Genomic DNA, 19,769 nt, shown 5'->3' with positions numbered 1-19,769 from the left:
TTTGAACATTGTTGTGGTTGTTGAATGCTGCTTTGCTTAAAAGGGAACCAGGACTGAATTGTCCTTCTCTTAGGCTGCCAGTGCACAGCAAAGCTAGAAATAACGCACCACTAGAGGAACTCAGAACATTTTAGGCACGAGAGCTCAAAGATGCCTCTTAACACTGGTGCAGTCCGTGCATGGGCTTCCTGCAAGATGGTTGTTTCAAGGTCTGCTGCTCTGAGCCTTTACGCACACCCGAGCCTCACTGCAATCTGGGGTCCGGGCAGTGAGGCAGGGGAGTGCAGTGTTTGCTCTGTTCCTTGACAGCATGCACTTGCTAAAAGATTGCAGTCCAAGTTCAACTTCATTTGAGACTACACATAAGAGTTTAATGTCTTTTAGTGATCATTTGATTTTGTTAAGAGCTAAGGAAAAGAAATATAACATCAGAATTAATATTCTGATCATTTCTCTGCAGTTGCTGCAACCTCTACTACAACTCTTCTCTGTTCTCAAAAAAAAAAAATACTTGGAGATTCTCTTGGATAGTAACTTATTTAGTTTTGTGTTAGCATGATATTCTCAAGTTCTGCCTCCAGAGATTTAGACAAAACTATTTAAGTAGACTGATCTCATCCTAATCCTTGTTAGGCATTCTTCCAAATCTTAAAACTAGAGCTGCAGTAATCTTACAATATTGTGGTGGTTTTATGTGTGGTTTTCCTTTTGTTTTTGAACTCCAGAAGCTCACTACTTAAAAGAATAGCTGCTACAGGTCAGGATGTGTGTAGGTGGGAAAATATGAACAGTGCTAACATACCTCTGTCTTGGTGGTACTGTCCTTTGTGGTACACATGTTAAATTCAACTGAAAAATATAAAGAGGTATCAAGTATGGAAAAAAACATTTCACAAAAACAAACCAAAACAGCATGTGTAAGCTCTTAATTTAATTACTGCAGATTTATTTTGATTTGTATCTGAAACACAGCAGGCAGAAAAGAGAAATTGTGTTTGCTGGAATAAAAATAGATCATTCCAATGCACAGTATTTTCCATTAAGCTCGCTGTAGGCTTAGAAGCTGAAGAGCTCCTGTGTTTGCTATTCCTTCATTTAAGGAGGTTTTACTTTATGTTTTCAACATAAAACACATCTCAAGGTACTAACACTGGAAATTTTGATATTGTTTTAGCAGAGTGGCTCCTTCGTTACAGTATCAAGAAGGCTAGGGCCAGTGACTTGGGTAAATCTGAGATGTCGGGTGATTGCTCTCCCTGATGTCTCCAGAACCCCCTTGGGGACATGTTTTATCTTACAACCCTGGTGTCTGCAGGGCTTTCAGCTGCACAGGTCCGGACCCACTGTAGTCACCCAGGCTCTTAGTTTCCATTAGTGGGATGTACAAAATTTGTGGTTTCCGCACAGTGTATGTCCGGTGTATTTTTTTTGTACCTGCAGGCAGACTGTACAAACAGGAATGGAGAGTTTCAAGCCTCTCTCAGTGCCTTTTACCAGAGTTCGGGCAACAGCTCCTGGACATCAGCATGCTGGACACTTAGCCATGCCTTTGCTCAGTGTTGTGCCACCCCCAGCTTTGCTTAGGCAGGGCGGTGCTGCAATCATTGTGTACTCTGAGATCCTCTTCCAGAACTCTGAAGGCAGTAGAGCTGCTGGGAGCTGTCAGCTGTTAGAGTGCAGGAGTGAACTTGTAGATGAAATAAAGGTTACTTACCAGTGAAAGTTGTGCTTTGAGTACTTGACAGACACATTCACGTTTCACCTGCCCTTCCCCTCTCATTGCTCTCCCAGGTGTGGGGGACAGGACTAACTTTAAGTGTTGGTGTAGAAGGGGATGTATTTGTCCTCTTGGAAAGAGTGGTGCAAAGAACCACTTCGTTGCAGAGTACGGATTCAGGATAAGTAACTAGCCATTTGTGGTGCCTGCAGTGCATCAGGTTTGTGTTGGGCTTGATGACAGAGAAGGAGAAATCCAATACATATATAAACAGCTATAGCCAATAATCCCACATGGACATTTTAAAAGCAATTTGGAAATGGAAATACGGAGATCGGGGAAAATATTGAATTATAATTCAGTGATCCCATATTTATAAATTATCTAGTATCTATAGCACTTGAAAGCAGGATTTATTTGGTTTAATAATTCATGGAAAGTTCACAGGAGGTAATTTATTAATAATACAGTGTCATCAATATGGATTTTGCCCAATTCCTATTTCCATTCTATTGAGCTTACTGGTCTGTTTTATTACAGCAGCAGGAAGCCCAGTTTTAAAGAGCGGTGGAAAGACTTCTATTACCTTGTTTTCAAAATAAAATGTAGAGATGTTGGTGGGATGTGTACAGCTCCAGTTTGAAGTCAGGAGTAGCTACAAACAGATTTAAAAGTACACTCCTGCTTAGATGGACAGTAAAGTTCACTATGCAGGAAAATACTTAGAGTGAGCATGTGCTTAGATTTGAGTCACACCACTAAAATCAATGGAGGAAAGACTTTTATACTTATTGGTATACATGTAATTATACTGTTAAGACACTTAAGTGTTTTGCTGATTCAGAGCCAGAGTGTTTGAGTGCTCTGCAGAGCAAAGCCTAATGCATCAGAAATGTTCCAATTGTGGTCTGTTTACCAAATTTTTTAATATTCCATCATTAACTTCAGCTGTTTCCTGTGCTTTTAACATAAACTAGTGTTGTCCCGACAAGGTATTGGTCTGCAAATGATGCTCTTTTAACACTATCAATTAGTAGGGTGGGGCTAATTATTTATTTGCATTCAGAGTTTTTTCCCCACAAAATAAGTTTCTCAAGCTTCTGTATGCTGATATTGTATCTGAAACAATTTGCTGTGGAGCAAATAATCTTTATTTTTTCAGAAAAAAATATATATGTCTATGTTTGGTCTGTTTTATTACTACAGAAGCTGGGACTGTAGTTCTTAAGAAGCAGATCTGTTCATTCCCCAGAGACTATTAGAAAAAAAATACGCACCAAGTAAATAATTCTGCCTATGATGATTACACTCTAACAAGTATAAATTGATATAAAAAAACAAATAAATGGAAACAATGGAATGGGTTGATTAGGTCCATATCCAGAACTGCACACAGTAGCAGCTCAGATGTTTTTTCATTGTCTGCTGTTGGTGATGCCAGACTTACTGGTGGTTGTCGCAGCTTATGCTGTGTGCACACGTGTACAGCCCACCTGCTCCGTTACTTTTTGGAAAAGTACTTGGGATGCTTCTGTTGCACACAAACACTTGAAGGAAGGTGCAAAAAAGAACAGTGAGGCTCTTTTCAGTGGGTCGCAGTGACAGCACAGGAGACAATGAAACAGGTGGTTCCTCCTGGACATCAGGAAGTGATTCTTTATTCTATGAGTGATGGAGCCCTGGCACAGGTGGCCCAGAGATGCTGTGAGGTCTCCTACTTGGAGATCTTCAAAAGGTGTCTGGCTGTGGTCCTGGGCATTCTTCTACAGGTGGCCCCGTTAGAGCAGGGCTTGGACCAGAGGGACCCAGAGGTCCCTGCCAACCTCCATAATTCAGATATTGTGTGATATTTAATTTATGGAAACAGTATGCTAACTTAAAATACAGGTGTAGTGATTTCTGGTAAATCACCTGCAAGTTTTTTAGTTTCACATGCGTTAAGTACAAACCATGAAAGCAGCAGCACAGAGCTGCATATAGAAGAGCTTTCCAGAAACATATAAGTAATACATGTTCTGATACGTCTGCAGCCTGTAAATTAAGGAGAGGAGAAATTGTATTTTAGAAACTTATTCTAGAAAAATTGTCACTGATATTCAGGCGTCTGCATTTTTATTCTTGCCACTTCTCAGCCAGTAGAGAAGGACATATCCTATTGCTACTTTCATTGTGAATCGTTCCTCATAAAACAATCTGTTCTCTTAGTGGCACTTGTTATTAATCAAGGTTTCTTTCCTCCATTAGAGTCATTGTCTCAATCACTTCACTATATGTAATCACTAACTTTTTGCATTGCACTAGTGAGTAGGTGCTTTTATACATGTATGTCTGTCAAAGGGGTGCTGGCATGTTTAGTGTCATGCTTTGCAATTTCAGTGAGAACACTAATCAAATGTGATTGCCTTTTTTTTTTAATAAAAAAATAATAAATTTACATGTTCTGCACAGAGAGAGGATAGAGAAAAGGATAGAAATTTCCAAACTCAATTTTTATATCATTAAAACATTCAAAAGTACAAAGAAATGCTCTTGCAGAATCAATCATTTCATAATATATTTGCAGAGACACTAGACTTGCATTATCCTAAAGAAAATATGAAAAAGGCTAAAGTATCTATTTTGTACAATACAGTGTGTATTTGCAGAGTATAGCATGAAAATTTTCACTCTAACAAATGAAATGGAGGAGGAGAGGGAGGGTGCGTGTAGATAAAACATTCTTTATAGGTATGGTATTGTTTTCTCTGTTTCTGCCTGGAACAAATAGAGATAAAGGCAGATGAGACATAATACATTATCAATTAGATATTGATGATATATTTTAATGCGGCAAGGTAATTGTTGAAATAATACTAACAATAAAAAAAAATCTGAGAGACTTGAGAAATGAGAGACTCAGTTCTTTCGTACAAGTGATGCTTTTTCTTTAACACTTGGAGACCGTACTGACAGGCTACTTTAAAACCAAGATAAAAGAAAGAAACCATGAAGAAAAGAAACAGTTCAAAAGTAAATGTGTAGTAAAAACATAGCTATGTTTTCAAAATTGTTCTTCTCATTATGTTTTCTCTGGATTTTTCAATTACCTCTTTCTTGATTTCCACTGATGGCTGCATTTTTTTTTCCCCTTCCAGGCTTCCCATCCTATCTGCTTTTTCTTCCTGCCCATTTTTACACGAACCTTATGGTTTTCATTCTCTAACACAGGTAAATTCTGCTGTTTCTTTATTCTTTCCCCATCTTTCACCCTGCTTGACAATTGTTTTGTAGAGATCCAACAAGAAATCTTCCATTCCCACAACTCCAGACATTATTATTTTTTCTTCGTAAGGCATTCTGCACCATCACTAAATCAGATTCCACCAGTTAAAGCATCTTCCAAAGTCCTGACATAATTTGTCTTTCTCTCTTAGCTCATTTAATCTACCCTACTTACCTTTTGCCTATTTTCTCCAATTAGGTTTTCATCTTTTAAGATTTGCCTCTTTTCTCATATAATCCCATACTTCTCTAACAGCTTTCTCTTTACCATTTTATGTCCCTACACTCTGGAAAATTTCCCAGAGCCATCATAATCTCCCTTACATATTCACATGCTCTCACTGAATCTCTGTCCTAACTTGCTGGATGATAAGCTGTTTGTGAAAGAGATCTGCTATATGGTTTTATATCTCATGTACATTTACTCAAGTACTTAAAACATAAAAATGGTGTGGGCCTGCATCATTACCGAATTTTGTATCCTATGTCTTGAAACTAAGAAAGATTTCAAAATGATTACTATAAACAAAATGATACTGTAATTCTCAGAATCATTTGGATAGTTCTGTTTATCCTGGGCATACACATCTTTCTTCAAAACACAAGACAATCCCTTTTTCCTATTGTGATCCTTCAACTGGGGAGATTTAGGGTCTGATCCCGCTGTTTTGGAGCCAGCATATTTCAGAAAGGGGACTTGTCCCCCTGCGCTTACTGTGTTAGCAATGCTCCCACACACAGCATTTCAGCGAACATCACAGGAGCAATGTAATCTTTGCTTGGATTGCTGCGGGCACGACAGCAAAACCCAAGTGAAAAGCAGGAGCCGGGGGTTGGCCCCACTTCTCCTGCCTTGTAGCTTGCACGTTGTGAGCATGGTAAGGAGAGAATGCCCGAGGCAGCCACATGCTGGAGGATGTGAAGCTGCTGTCAAGGGCTTTTCTTCTCTCCTCACCACGGACCAGCTACCTCCTGGTCCGCACACAAATGATTTTATGCTACTGCTCAGATGGTAACTGCTGCTTGTGCTGTCTGCGGTATTCTGAGCATGGCGATTTAGTACTATGATTGCTACTGAGACTGTTAGGATATCATTTCTTAATTCTGAGGCTGCTCTGTTCGAGCATTGTGGCTCATCAAATCCCGTATCTAGTCTTTTATATTCCTTTTAGAAAAGAAAGAAAAACAAATGAAGTCTTTGAGTATACATTTAATTTTGGTGAAGCATGGATCATTATGCTGTGCAACCACCATTTAGGAAATGGTTATTATATGGAGCCTGATGGGTTTTTGCCTCAGAAGGCTTATGGAAGCATTTTGTCCCTTCAGAGGCTCGCTTGCTCGTACGGGGCAGCTCGCCTCTGCTCGGGGCTTGAAGAACTGAGTGCAACCTGCACCTCCCTGGGGGAGAGGCCAGCACCAAGGAGCCTCCTTGTTAGTGGGCAATTAGGGTTGTCATCACCCTGCTAATCAACACTAATTAGATTCCGAGGGAACCTGGGAAACAAAACTTTGCAGCTGAGTTACAAGGCTGGACTAATTAGAGGGGCACTCCAGTGTGTTAGGATGGTACTCTGCTGCCTGGATAAAAACAGCTGCAAACGCTGCTTTAGCTCCTGACTCATGCGGTTTTTAATGAAGATGTTCTTAATGAGGAACAAAGTTTTCCTCCTGTAGGGATTTCCTTGGTTTGGGGAGGAGGACAGCTCTGTCAGAAGACCCAGCCAAGCCTTCCTGCAGGCCCTGTTTGTTTATCTGTGTTGTGTGTTTAGCGGGGTGACACAAAGGGCCCAGGCCTCGAATTACTGCTGAGTCTGAGACAGTTATCTTTTAATAATAGTAATTTAAAGCTTTTAATAATGTTGTGAGGGAAGAACCTTTTTTTGAGCTACATGATGTTCCGCATTGTATAGTTTATCTCTGCATAGTACCTAAGTAAATGAAGCTATAGAGTAATTAAACCCATCCCTTGCAGCTTTGTCCATTTCCTGTATATATGAAGCAGGCATTGATATATTAGGTGTTATCTCTTACAGAAGAGGTGTGGAAAAATTTAATAGCCATTGTACAATCATATTTTGAGTTACCCCGCTAATGGGATTTATTGGTTTTCTTGTATTTGTTTTCATTTATGTCTAGTTTGGTATATAAATCTGCACAATGTAGTAGTTTAATTGCCAGTGGAATCCAGGCTGAAAGCCAGCTTTTAAGGAGTATTAGTAATGCAGTGCCTGGATCTGGTGGGAGGAGAGGAGGGTACAGGGAAGAGTGTATGGGCTGTGGCTATAAATTACCATGGTCTGTGTCTGTCTGTTGGAACATCGTGCTTTAACGGGGAAAATCTGAGAAAAGGTGTATTTTCTACACTGTGTTTTCATTTCATTTTCATTTTGTTTTCTAGTCAATATTATTCTATCAGAGCTTTGAGGAAGAATCTTAATGGCGTGCTTGCAATAAAAGTAAGCATGGGTAAATTGGGTTGGATAGGATTTTTAAGGAAGAAACTCTAGCATTCCTCTTCTAAACAACTGCATCAGTGCACACTTACAGTTCAAATATGCCATCTTGATAAACTGAATTGTTTCACCTAGTGTAACAGATGACCGTTCGTCTGCTTATTTTAGAAGATCAGTTAAGCCAAGACTTCTGGTATTAAGTGGAAAAAAAGGTGACTGCAGTTGGAGGAAGGACGTGTGAAATAGTCACGCAGTATGAAAAGACAGATGGTATCATTATTAAATTATAGACAGTTATAATATACACGGATAGCAGCGTAGGTATACAGCAGTTGCTATTACGTATTTACAAATAATGTCCATTATTAATATTGTGAGTCTTCTGTTGAAACTAGCCTGTCTCATACCTTAGTGCACATAGGCAGTGTTTCACTTGGGATGTGCTCAGGCATTGCTTTAAGAATCCTCTGAGTTTGGTAGCAGTTGATTTTAGCCAGTTTTCAAGTACTTCTGTCTTTTTTCTTGTAGTACAGCAGACTTTCTTAGTCTTTTCTTGTATGCTGTGTTCAGTGTAATCTCCTGTACCACTGTATTCTTGGGCCTGGTTTTAATTCATGAAATGCTACCAAATTTGTAGTTACAAATGAACCTAGGTTCTATATTTTCATATATGCAACGCTTACATAATGTAACTTAAATGTGAAATATTTCTCTCTTTCTAGGGAAGTGTGTGCCCTTTTTCTGTGGCTGGCATGCCAGAGAAGTTCAGCAGATTGAGTGGTGGCAAACTGATGCTTGTCTGAAGCTCTTGAGAGAAGTAAATAAGGCAGACATGGCAGAAGGTGTATCCTTCCTCCATCCACATGCAAACAGCCATGTCACTTTTGCCTAGTGTTGGGCTAGGCTTCTGCTGAGGAAGAAATACAAGCACACTGAAGGATTTGCATCCTTCCCAAATTCATTGCTTTTCTTAAAATACTGAGCTGAATTTAGTGCTCAGTTTAAAAATGCTATTTCAGTAATTGTTTAAAGGCTAAGTGGTGAGGCACTAAACAAAAGCTATCATGTTTGTAAAGCAAAAAGGATTCCCTATAATAGCTTCTTGCTATTTTCTGGTGCTGGGAGGATGGGAAGGCTTTGAAACCTATGCTATGAATCATTCCCAGCATTTTGTGTTACTGAAACGTGAATATTATTTTTAAATGTGTAACAGTGCTATTAGAGCCTTCTGTGATTTAGAGAGAGCTTCCAGAATACTAAAAAGTCATTATTTACTTTCTTCCAGTCTATTAGTGCAGAACAATCCTCATGCAGGCTCTGCAGTGGCAAGGTTGATTGGTTCTCGGTGGACTTGTCTTGTTAATAGGAGAAAAGAGGCTCTTGCTGGTATTTCTGCTCCCATCTGGAGCATGACTCCTCTAGACAGCTAATTGTGTTGCATTTGAGCAGCCTCCCTGGTGTGACAAAGTGGGTGTCTTTAGACCTTTACCTTAAATAAACGCCTGCTTCTCATATGTGACAGTGCTTCCACAGTTTACCAAACACGTCTGAGCTGCGGTCTCAAATAGATGTCACCTTCCTTTTGCTCAGTGAAACCCTGTGTTGTGAAGCTGGGAATACCTCTAACTTGGTCCAGGTCAGGCAGCTTTGTTAAGTCTCATCACTTTTCTCTTCCGTGATCCTTGCACATTTTTCTGGAGCTAGCAAATATTTACACAACGGGCCGGCTTGCTTTGTCACCTGAAAATGGAGTGCTTAATGCACTCTTTGTCTCATCATCAGTTAAGCTTCAGAGATGCTCTTCTATACAGCTATGCAATGAACGTGGACTGAAAGCTTTTGTGCAGTGGCTGAAGCTCTGAAATTGGGAACGAGTGGAAAAAGTAGCATGCAGGCTGTGTGCATGCAGTTCCTTGCAGTTTTACTGCCAGTGGCTATTTGTTGAACTTCAAATGTACGTGTAGCTGCTATCTGTCTGTGGTGTTATTTGAAACAGTAACAGTACAAGGCAAGTACTGTGAGGTAATACAGGCTCTCATCAAGATTTAAACCATTTTTCTAAAATTACTTAAACTTTGTTTTTACCTGTGGTTATTAATCTCCAAGCCATTAAAGAAACCCATCCAATTTCTCTTAACTTGACTCTGTGTTTGGCAACAGCAACAACAAAATCCTTGTTCAATCTCTGTTTAAATTGCTACAGTTACGAGGTGGCAGTATCTGTTAGCTTCTTTTGGGATGACTTATGAATATTAACTAATGCATAGATCACCACTGAAATTATATACTGAGAAAGGGTATAAGGGAGAGCTGGTCTTTTTTCAACTACTCCAAAGACCCAGAGGATTTTTCAGGGGTGCATGTTCATGTTACACTAGCTCATGGCTGCTTTAGCATCAGACAGGGCAGTCCTGCTCCCCCCTTGTGGGCACAGCCAAATTGTTATTCTGCTGGCATCAGCTCTGGTGACAACTGCTGTTGTTAGTCTAAGGATCCATCCTTATGCTTTCCCTCGCATTTCCTTCATAGATGGTTCATGGGTTGTTTAAAATAACGTAGGTATTACAGATTTTTGGAGGACAACTAGAGAAGCATATGTAACTGAGACAGCAGCACAGTCAATTTTACAAGGCTTTCTCTCATCCAGAAACTTGTTTGAAACTAATGATGCTGTGATCCTGCCCCAGCAGGGCGAGATCCCGAAGAGGTATGAAATTCCCATTCTCATCCCACTCCTTGGTGTAGCAGTGTCCCACACAGAAAAATCCCCTGGCAAAGGAGAGGAAAGTTGTGCAAGGCAGGTGCAATCTGGAATCCTACCTCATGGTGCAAGTTCGTGTGCTTCTTCAGTCTGACAGGCAAGCAAAAGACCAGCTTTGGTAACAACATAGTATTTCAATATGTTCATAATTTTTAATGAATGGAATAAAATGTGACAGTATAATTTGGGGTGTAACTGTGGAAGAGACGTGAGTTTAAGTTTTGATCTGGATGATAAATGGGGCATTTTCAATCCAATTTTTCATGGTTTGAGTGAGAGTTATGTGGTTAAAAATGATCTCAACAAACAATGTAAAATTGGTGGTGTCCATTTATAATGTGAAGCACTAACAAATGAATAATATCTGGTTTATTTTCTCCAGGGTACAGTATCTAGTTTATGAATGCACTTGTACTTCATAAATCATTCTCAAGAGCAAAAGGGAGAAAAATGAAAAATCCATTTTCTTTCAACCCCCTGGGTCTTTATTTAATTTTTAATGAAATAGAGAGGATACTTCATCAATGGCAACAATAGAGCATTTTCAACACACATCTTTGAAAACAAACAGAACCAAATCTTAAAACACCACTAAAAATCCCCAACCCACAGCCCAAAACAAATACAGCAAAGGAGCTGCCTTGAGACACAAAACAGATTTAAAATCAAATGGATTTTTGAAGCATTTAAAGATTTGTCAGTTACTTAATTTAGCTGTGACATGTTCTTACCTAGCATGCAGTAGAATACAGTCAGAGTTTAACATCTATATGATTTTAGGTGCCATATTATTTTATAGCACACCCTATTAATACCGGGCATTTTCTTTCTGGTTCTGGCTCACATGACAACAGAAGCACTAGGATCAGAAAAGCTCTGCCTTGAATGTAACATTTGTCCTTTCATTATCTTAAATGTTGACTATAAATCTGAGCGTGTATATCATAGGAGATTGTTATTTAAAGACCACATAACTGAATTCTGCTGAGTGCAATAGCAGAACATGTTAATACTGATTGAGCTCAGAAAAAGAGCTCCTGTTGATTTCAGTGTCAGCTTTGCTGGTCTGAAGCACAATAGCATCATGAGATAATCCAATTTAGCTTCCTCTATATCAGAGGCTATTGTATTTTACACTGTGTACCCTTGTATTTTATTTTGTTCACACTGATATTATTTAGCTCATCCTCCACATTTGGAGATTGTTTTGCAGAAATCAAGAGGGTAAGGGGAAAAAAAAAAAAGTGGTGGTGTGGTGGGGAGGGAGCAGGTAGAATGTGTACCAGAGAGCAGTTTTCCTTAAAATATCTGCTTTTTTGTGGATCACGTTTGTCCTTTTTGAGTCTCTTGCTCAGTTTTGCTTTGCTGCCGGATTTACATCCTCTTCCATCTTTTTGGTTCTCCTTATATGGATGCCTATGCTCAGACCAATTCTCAATCATCTCCTGTACAAATGATCAGGGTTTCATATTTTCCTAATGTCAAATTATCTGTTTGTTTCATTAAAAGTAAATGTTAGGAGCAGGTTTGGTTGTTTGGTTTCTGTCTCACCCTATTTCATATAGTGGAATAAGGGAAGTCATTATGGCTTCTCTAGCAAAAAAAAAAAAAAAAAAAAAAAAAAAACTGTTAAATTTTTTAGCAGAAAAACTACCCTTGTCATCTAGTCATCACATTATTGGTTTTGCTTTTAGTGACCTTGGTCTATTGCCAAAAATACACAGTATTTCTTACTTTCACTGGGAAGTCTCTCAGTCTGTACAGCAAGCCTTCTATAAAATGGAGGAAGGAAAAGCTTTTATTCTCAGATTAATGAAACATATTTCTAAGAAATATTCTACTACAGCCATTATTAACTTGACTTTCAGTGCATCATACAGATTGCAAGCATCTAGTATGTTTCAGAAGCTATATACAAAATAATTTTTAGAAAGCGGGAGAGGAATTTAGATCATGTCTACATAAATCTCAATGACCATTATGTATTATTGCATTTTAAAGCACTATTTAAAGAATAAGAATTTGACTTATGTTAATGATCAACATAAAATTCAGTCAAGACTAATGCTTATCTTTAGCTCTGTGCTATCTCCTTTAAATATTTCAGCAAGTACTTTTTTCATGCTGCCTGCATTGTTTTGGAGCATAAGTGAAGTTGCTGCTGTTTCACTAGTTTCACTGTCTGAGGTACAGCCTTCAGTTTTTCTGCTACTTACCACTGATAGCTTCAGTTGCTGTTTCCTTTCTCTTGTTGCTAGAACATATTGTTGATCATTTAACTTCTTTTTCTAGTGTGCTTTCTGTAACATGTTGCAGTTAGGTGCCACTAGTACCAACTGTATATAGAAGCTGCATATACAATTGTATATACAAATACAGGGCAAAGTCTGAAACTGAAATAGGTGCTATTTGAGAGCTGCTACTCTGAAAACTTCATACAGAATTCCAACTTTGTTGTGCATCACCAGGAAGTGATTCTCTGCGTAGCAAGCCTAAAAATGTTCTTTACATCCATTAGCAGCTAAAACTCTCCTAATAATGCTTTTTTCTCATGCACTGTGATTAGTTATTTTTCTGCCTTAGATGGCAGTTGTGGTAAATCTTTATTGCCTCATGTGCTCATGGCTCATTTATTGTTTTGTTTTTCTTCTTTGTTTGCTTACTGAATAGATTTATTACCTTTGCATGAAATTATACTTTTGAAATAACTACTTACTTCCACGGAGGCTTCTTCAATTTTAAATTGTTTTGCAGTTTTGGTTTCTATTACTCATAAACAAAATGTCACTGGCAATCTGCATGGCTTCTGCAAAAAGGTGTAACTATAAGAATTAGAAGAAACTCAGTAAGAATAAAAATAACTCATTTTGTGAGTTCTCACTTCTAGAACTTTTCCTTAAAAATAAAAAATAAAACATCTGTGAGCAGCAATTTTCTTTCTAGACTAAAAATTCTACCCTGCATGTGATTCTTGGTATGCATTTTCAGAGGAGGCCCATCAGGATGCCCTCCATTCTGAAGATCCCAGCTAACGTACATTATCCTATTTAGATAATTTTTGAAAAGCTGTCTAAATTTATTTAAGCACTGCACAACTGTAGTTATTCTCACTCATAATGTTTAGGTTATGAACACGCATAAAATCTCTGTTCTGAAGCCGCAAAGACAGGTTAACAGTACAAAGCAAGCAACCATTTTGCAAAATGAAACTAAAAATCTCCAGATTTTAAGTGAAAATCTTATAGCAGATGGATAAGAGTTCTTGAATATTTTCATTGTACAATTTGACCTCTTATTAGAAGATGCTTTCATAAGAAGTGTGTCTTACCTATTATCTGGAAGTGTAGAAAGGAGACAGTTATATCTATGGAGCACTCTAAACTTCAGCACAGTCTGCTTTCATAACTTATCATGGTTTTAAGCTTGGTCGGAATTTTTTTCTATAAATAAATAAAATGCAAATAAACCTGTTGTCACATGAAACACATGGTAACCTTAATATTAACAGTAGAAATGACCTTAGTGTGGTGAAAAACAGATAAGATGTGACCATATCCCCTAGAAACAATACAGATACTGAGTAACAAGAACACTTGGATAGCAGTCTTGTCACAGATACTACATTTCTCTGTATCACTGAACATCAGCTAATTAAAAAGTGCATTTAGCCAGAGGAATTATTTTTATGAATTTTCAAATACGCTTTAAGCAAATACAAAGAAAAAGTAATAAAGCTTAATTTACTTACGAACACTCTAACCCATCTGCTGTTCCTATATATCAGCATTAAGACTATCCAGTAGATTATTGTAGTATGACTTTTCTGAAAATAAGTTCAGCTCAAAAACAGGGAAGATTACAATTTAGTTCTCTATAACATGACCATAAGAAACAAATTCACCCAGTGATGAAATAATCATTTTGTTTAATTTCCAAAGGGCAATATTTAATATGACAGTACTTAGGCATGCCTCACTCATTCATGGATGGAATTAAAGGAACTTCTTATCTTTTTATTGCTGCATAAAGTAACTTCCATGGCCATCCCCGTGGACAAGTGATTCCCCTAGATAGTGATGATGAATTTCTTATCTTCTCCAGAAGGGAGGGAGTAAGAACAGCTGAGGACAGAACAATATCTTTTTCTCTCCTACACCTGCCAGCATTTCTATAGTTGCGTGAAATTCTGCAGGAGAGGACATATAAAACATGTATATGCAAACCTTAAAAGGTGGATATAAAATGACTGCTGACTGCAGATCACATAGATAGGGCCTTGTAAATCATTCAGTTTAATTGACTCTGCTGCAGTAATCAGTTTAATCAGTCTGCCAATTTTCAGAACACTAAGTCATATAGATCAAACTAGTTGGTGCCTTTTCCTTCATATCAGTCTCTGAAAAACTATATGAAAATATGAAAAAATGTGTTCTAATAAGTTTGCATTCTGTTTGTTTGTTGTTTTTTGTTTGTTTGTTTGTTTGTTTTTTAACATGTAATAGATCACTGTTGAAACTAAGTGAGAAGCTGTGTACTCAAAGGTTTTTCATTTTTTGTACTTTTATTTTTTTTCCCCAAAAGCAGCAGTGATCTGTTATGTGGGATGAATTCTTCAGTCCCAGCAGAGCCTGATGGTGTTTGGAATCTTTACCAGAAATTGGGAAGTAGAGATTTTAAATTCACTCATTGAGCATATTGCCTTGAACAGGTGTTTGCTGCCTGTTGCCAGAAAGCAGAGTTATTCATCCAGTCATGCATCCATATGCAGTGCAGCATAGTATCCTGGCACTTGTCAAAAGAAAGTCCCAATCTCTCTCCGCTGAAATAGTTGCTGCTGGTGATCAGCCATCCTCTTCGGAAGATGCCAGGCAAACCATATGACTGCTCTGCAGCCTTGGCTTTACAAGCAATTCTGCTTAATTCTTTTAGTGTCAGAGTAGTTGTCTCTTCAGCTACTCACTTCCATAGACTGTTAAGGTAGCACATTTGATATGTCAATTCAATTTCAGATGAATATCATTTAAAAAAAAATTTTAAACCTAATGGTGTACTCATTTATGTTCACACTGTGCTCCAGGTGTACCTCTTCAGCTTCTGGTTAACATTTTTTCAGTTATCACAAATGTAAAAACCACCACTGTGCACTGCTGGCTCTAACTTTAGCCATCTACTAAATAATTTTGTTGACAATTACCCTACTGCTGTTGCTGACTTGCAAATAACCTGATTTGCAGAGTGAAAAAGAAAACACCTTTTATATATGTCTATCCGTAAAGCTTGCCTTCTGCAGTGCTGTTAGTAGCCTGCCTTTCATGCAGATGGGTATTAGCTGGACTAAATTCTGGTATGTTCAAAGCTGTATGATTAGCAAAGCAGAAATTAACAAATTATTGCAAATAATTTAACTTTTTTTCTGTGGAAGGTGTTGGGGCAGAAGGAGGTATGGATAGATATTTTTTATAAGCTGCTTGCTTTTTTGAAGCACAGTTGTTATACAGGGCAAAACATTGCTGCTTGGAGATCATGCCAAGAACCTCTGAGTTGAATAGATGAATGTTTACTGGACACGTGGAATGAACTTATTACATAGTTTTTTGATAAGATGTTTTTAGCTCTGAATTACCTCTTGAATACAAATTAATTTTCATGACAGTCTCCAAGCTTATCTTGGATTATAATGCTGTGTAAAATTCCTCCAAGGTGTGCAGTCAGCATTCATTTCCAGATATCAGTGTCAAAAACGTATTCAAACGTGGTTATTTGAACACTCCGCACACCACTTGGTGTGTTTTTCATCCACTATACATCACGATTAGTAGCAAAACTAGAGACTGGCATTGTTTTTTTGTGACTTCTCTGTTGTAAAAGACCATCCCCAAGTCTCTCCAAGTGCGTACTGCTTTTCTACTTAAAAGGGGAAAAAAAATAAAAGCTATGCTGTTTTTAAACCATTTCTTATCCCTTGAGCTGTCACCAAAGACAGGCTTTGCATTATTCAGCATTTTTTAATTCAATTTGAAACATTTCTTTAAGAAACAACTATTTGATCTATGTAGAAATACATGAATTTCTTCTTTCAGATTTGCAACTTTCTGAGTCAAAAAAAAAATTAGTAATTTTTCATGTAAGAAGACTCAAGATGGCACCGAACTGTTTCCACATGAGCTCACTCTGAATTTAGAGTTTAGTCTGTCTTCCTTTCATAGAAGAGCACAAGTTGGTGAGGAGTACTGTAAAACACCAGGGACTGGAAACTCAGCTTTTGGATGTGAGAGAGTGATAGGTCAGAAGTAGGCAGACAGCACTGAGATGGAGGAAAATTGACAACTTCTACAAGCAAAGCTATTGCTCAAATGCATCGAAAGGGAAGGATTTCATCTTTGTCTTTCATTTTCTTTTTGATGGTGATGAACACTGCAGAACATTTGTTCAGTGGAGGATGTAGTCAAAAGAGTTTGTTGTCTCTTCATTGAGAGCACAAGGGAAGAAAAGGATGCTTTGAGGAAGGCTTTTTCTTTGCCCAGAGGCTCTATATTTGAAGTAGCAGAACTACCCATAAAACAGAAATGATTACAAACCATACCAATGTAAACAATGCTTTTCTTTTGCTTCCAGAGAATGCATCTGTCTTTGATACATTTCAGGGTCATGTATTAGGGCTACATTCCAGATGTTGTTTTATTTTTTGTACTCTTTCTATTTTAATTTCCTTCAAAATATTATATATATATATATATATATATATATTTAACTCCAAGAGGCCTTAAACCTGCACTAAAATCCGATTCCTAATAAATAATAATACAGCACCAGAAAAAGAATTGCATGCGGTGAGATCCATTATGAGAGTTTGGTGGTAGAAATGTCATAGTAGACTTTCCTAGGTTTTTACATTCTATCCTCGCACGGGCCCACAATAGCTCTTTTGAAGTGTTCTTGATTGCAGAGGAATAACAGCCACATTGTTGAAAACAAATGAAGTGAGCATCTGGTGTAAGTTTGAGAAATTATTATTAACAAAGTTGTTACATTTTAGTGGCCAAGATTAGAAAATTATTCATACAGACTTGTTACCAGCCCAGTAGCACTCCTGGAACTTAGTGTTAGCAAAAAGAAAAATAATAATAATAATAAAAAATAATGCAAACACTGTGTGCTAGTAAATGAGCAGAACAGCAGCCTTCAGGGTGATAAGATCTACTCATTTGCCATAGATCATTAAAATATTCCCCAACAGCCTCGTTTAGTTTGGGGAAGACACTTTGTTATCTCTGGTGCTACCCCTGCTCAAGGCAGGGCTTATTGCCTGTGTTGGCTCTAGGCCTTGTACAGGTGTTTTGAGTAACTCCAGCGAGGGAGTTTCCACATCTCCAGACTGTTTAAGTGTCTGGCCACCTCCATAGTGAAAAGATGTATTTCTTACACCCAGTGGGAGTTTCCCATGCTCCAAGGGGGACTTAAGTCAGACTTCTGGCTACACTCTTGCTAATTCAGCCCAGGATGCAGTTCGCCTTTGTGCTGCAAGGGCACGCTGACGGCTCTGTTTCAAGTTGTCCACTGGTGTACACTCATGATTTTTCTGTAAAGCTGCTTTCTCTCCACCTGGCCATGCACCTATATACCCTGGGGGGGATTGTTCCATCCAAAACACAGGACTTCATATTTTCCTCTGCTGAACTTCATGAGGTCCTCATCAGCCCCATCTTCCAGGCTGTCAATGTCTGTTTGAATAGCACCTCTGCATATTGACCATTTTCCCCCGAATTGGTGTTTCTTGCAAAGTCACTGAGTGTGTTCTGTCCTGTTATCCAGGTTATTTTGCACCTTCAAGACTTTGCATGCAGAAGCAGTATTTTTTTGTTAATTATTTAAAGAACCTGGTATGGGACTATTATCAGATGTTGATGCTAAATGTATTTACACAAATACAATGTTTGGAGAAGCCAAGAAGTAAGATTTCTATATTAATCTTGACCTGGAGGGAGGATTTTAAGGGATCATGCGGTTATTCCATGGTAGTGTTTCAAAACCATTTTCTTCCTCCAGGTTGTGTCTTTTGTTATGGCATGCAGTCATGTCCAGAAAACATGTACTTCTTTGCACCAGGGTCAAGAATATATCCTCTGGGAAAGGGGAAAAAACAAGCAAACAAACAAACAAAAAATTTTTCTTCCTAAAAACCTTTGGAACCTGGCACTAGCTGACTTATATGAGGGTTGGAGAATATATATGAAATCCAAGACTTCCTGAGATCCTGCCATGCTACTCCATTTTCAGGTCTAGGTGTACTAGGTTTATTCATCTCATAGTGAGAGCATATCCAACGGAAGTAAGTGAGCTAGAATGGAGACTTTTATTTACAGTGTCTGAAAGATATATTTACAGTTATTACAAAGATATTTCCCTTCACTTTCTATTGCACTCTTTCACTTCCTAGCCATTAAACAGCTTCCTGTATTTTGGAATTGTTCAGTAGACTGTTAATTCAGTTGATCTTTTTTTAACTTTAGCACTGGAATCAATCATATCATACAAATACAATTTATAGTGTATTGCTTGTTTCCACTAATCTTTTATTTTGAATAAAAATCAATTATTAAATTAATTTTAAAATTATAAAATTAAATTAAAATTTTAAAATTTTATGCAACTTTTTGTTCGTTCAGTTCCAGAATTGCTGATACCTGATTAACCAAGAAAACTGCTGATAAGACTCGGAATTCAGTCAGTTAATTGACCTTGGCTTCTTATACACTCTCATCTAGTAATAGAGATATTTAAACGTGGAGGTAGTTGTCTGTCCTTCACACATTGGCCTTTAGTTCTCTTCGCTAATAGCTTTAGTCATTTAATAACATATTTTACAGCAAGGTCAGGTTAACAGGGGCTTTTATAGGCCAATATTTTACAGAGAATCGGTGAACCAAAAACTGTAATTATGCATGGGAAATAATTCCTTGAATAATTACTGATGATTAACTGGCTGTTATCATTGAGACAGGTTATAAGGATTTGATATGAGGAGGTAGAAACCAACACATCAAACCTATGGTAAATGCTACATATTTGATAAAGCTTTCTATTTACTTCTGCGTATCCAAACGACAGGGCAAGTACAGCTCTAATTGTGATTTTTATCAATTGGATTTTTATCTATAAAATTGCATTTTTACACTGAGTGTATTTTACAATGAGTATATGAATGAGCTTCAAAAAGTAGTGAGTTCATTATCATTGTACACAATTACATGAGTGTTAGCAGTGCTTTAAAATTATCTGGTATTTTATGCACAATTACAGTTCTTTTCAAACTGGCTTGATACTATGGAACAGATCAGATTTGCATAAGGTTTATGAGTATTGCCGTACAACTTCCAAATAGGATTGAGACTTGTGTGAACAACAAACAAATTCCGTAAGACTGAAATCAATAACCCCCCAAAGGTGCTAACTACGAAAGGCATGTGAAGAAACCAGACAGAACAAAATATTGGGAGAAATATAGTTTGTCATTTCTCACAGAGACTAAGGTACATGTCCTAAAACTGCTTCATGTGAGTCCACACACATCCAG

The 19,769-nt window shown here is 37.8% G+C and overlaps 1 protein-coding gene across 3 annotated transcripts in view; it reads left to right on the top strand.

The window, feature by feature from the left end:
* The window catches only part of TENM1 (teneurin transmembrane protein 1), a 908,570-nt gene that overhangs the window by 388,738 nt on the left and 500,063 nt on the right, over positions 1-19,769 (top strand). The window contains exon 1 of one of the 3 annotated variants that reach the window (XM_032196351.1): positions 4,904-4,924. The exons of the other annotated variants lie outside the window; for them this stretch is intronic. The gene's annotated coding sequence lies outside the window, so the exon portion shown is untranslated. Of the gene's footprint in view, positions 1-4,903; positions 4,925-19,769 lie in introns of those variants that run through there. 3 annotated transcript variants of the gene reach the window in all.

This window comes from Aythya fuligula, chromosome 13, assembly GCF_009819795.1.
Source record: "Aythya fuligula isolate bAytFul2 chromosome 13, bAytFul2.pri, whole genome shotgun sequence".
In the NCBI taxonomy this organism is placed as follows: domain Eukaryota; kingdom Metazoa; phylum Chordata; class Aves; order Anseriformes; family Anatidae; genus Aythya; species Aythya fuligula.
Note: the sequence above shows the minus strand (reverse complement) of the source record. Positions and strands in the feature narration are given on the sequence as shown.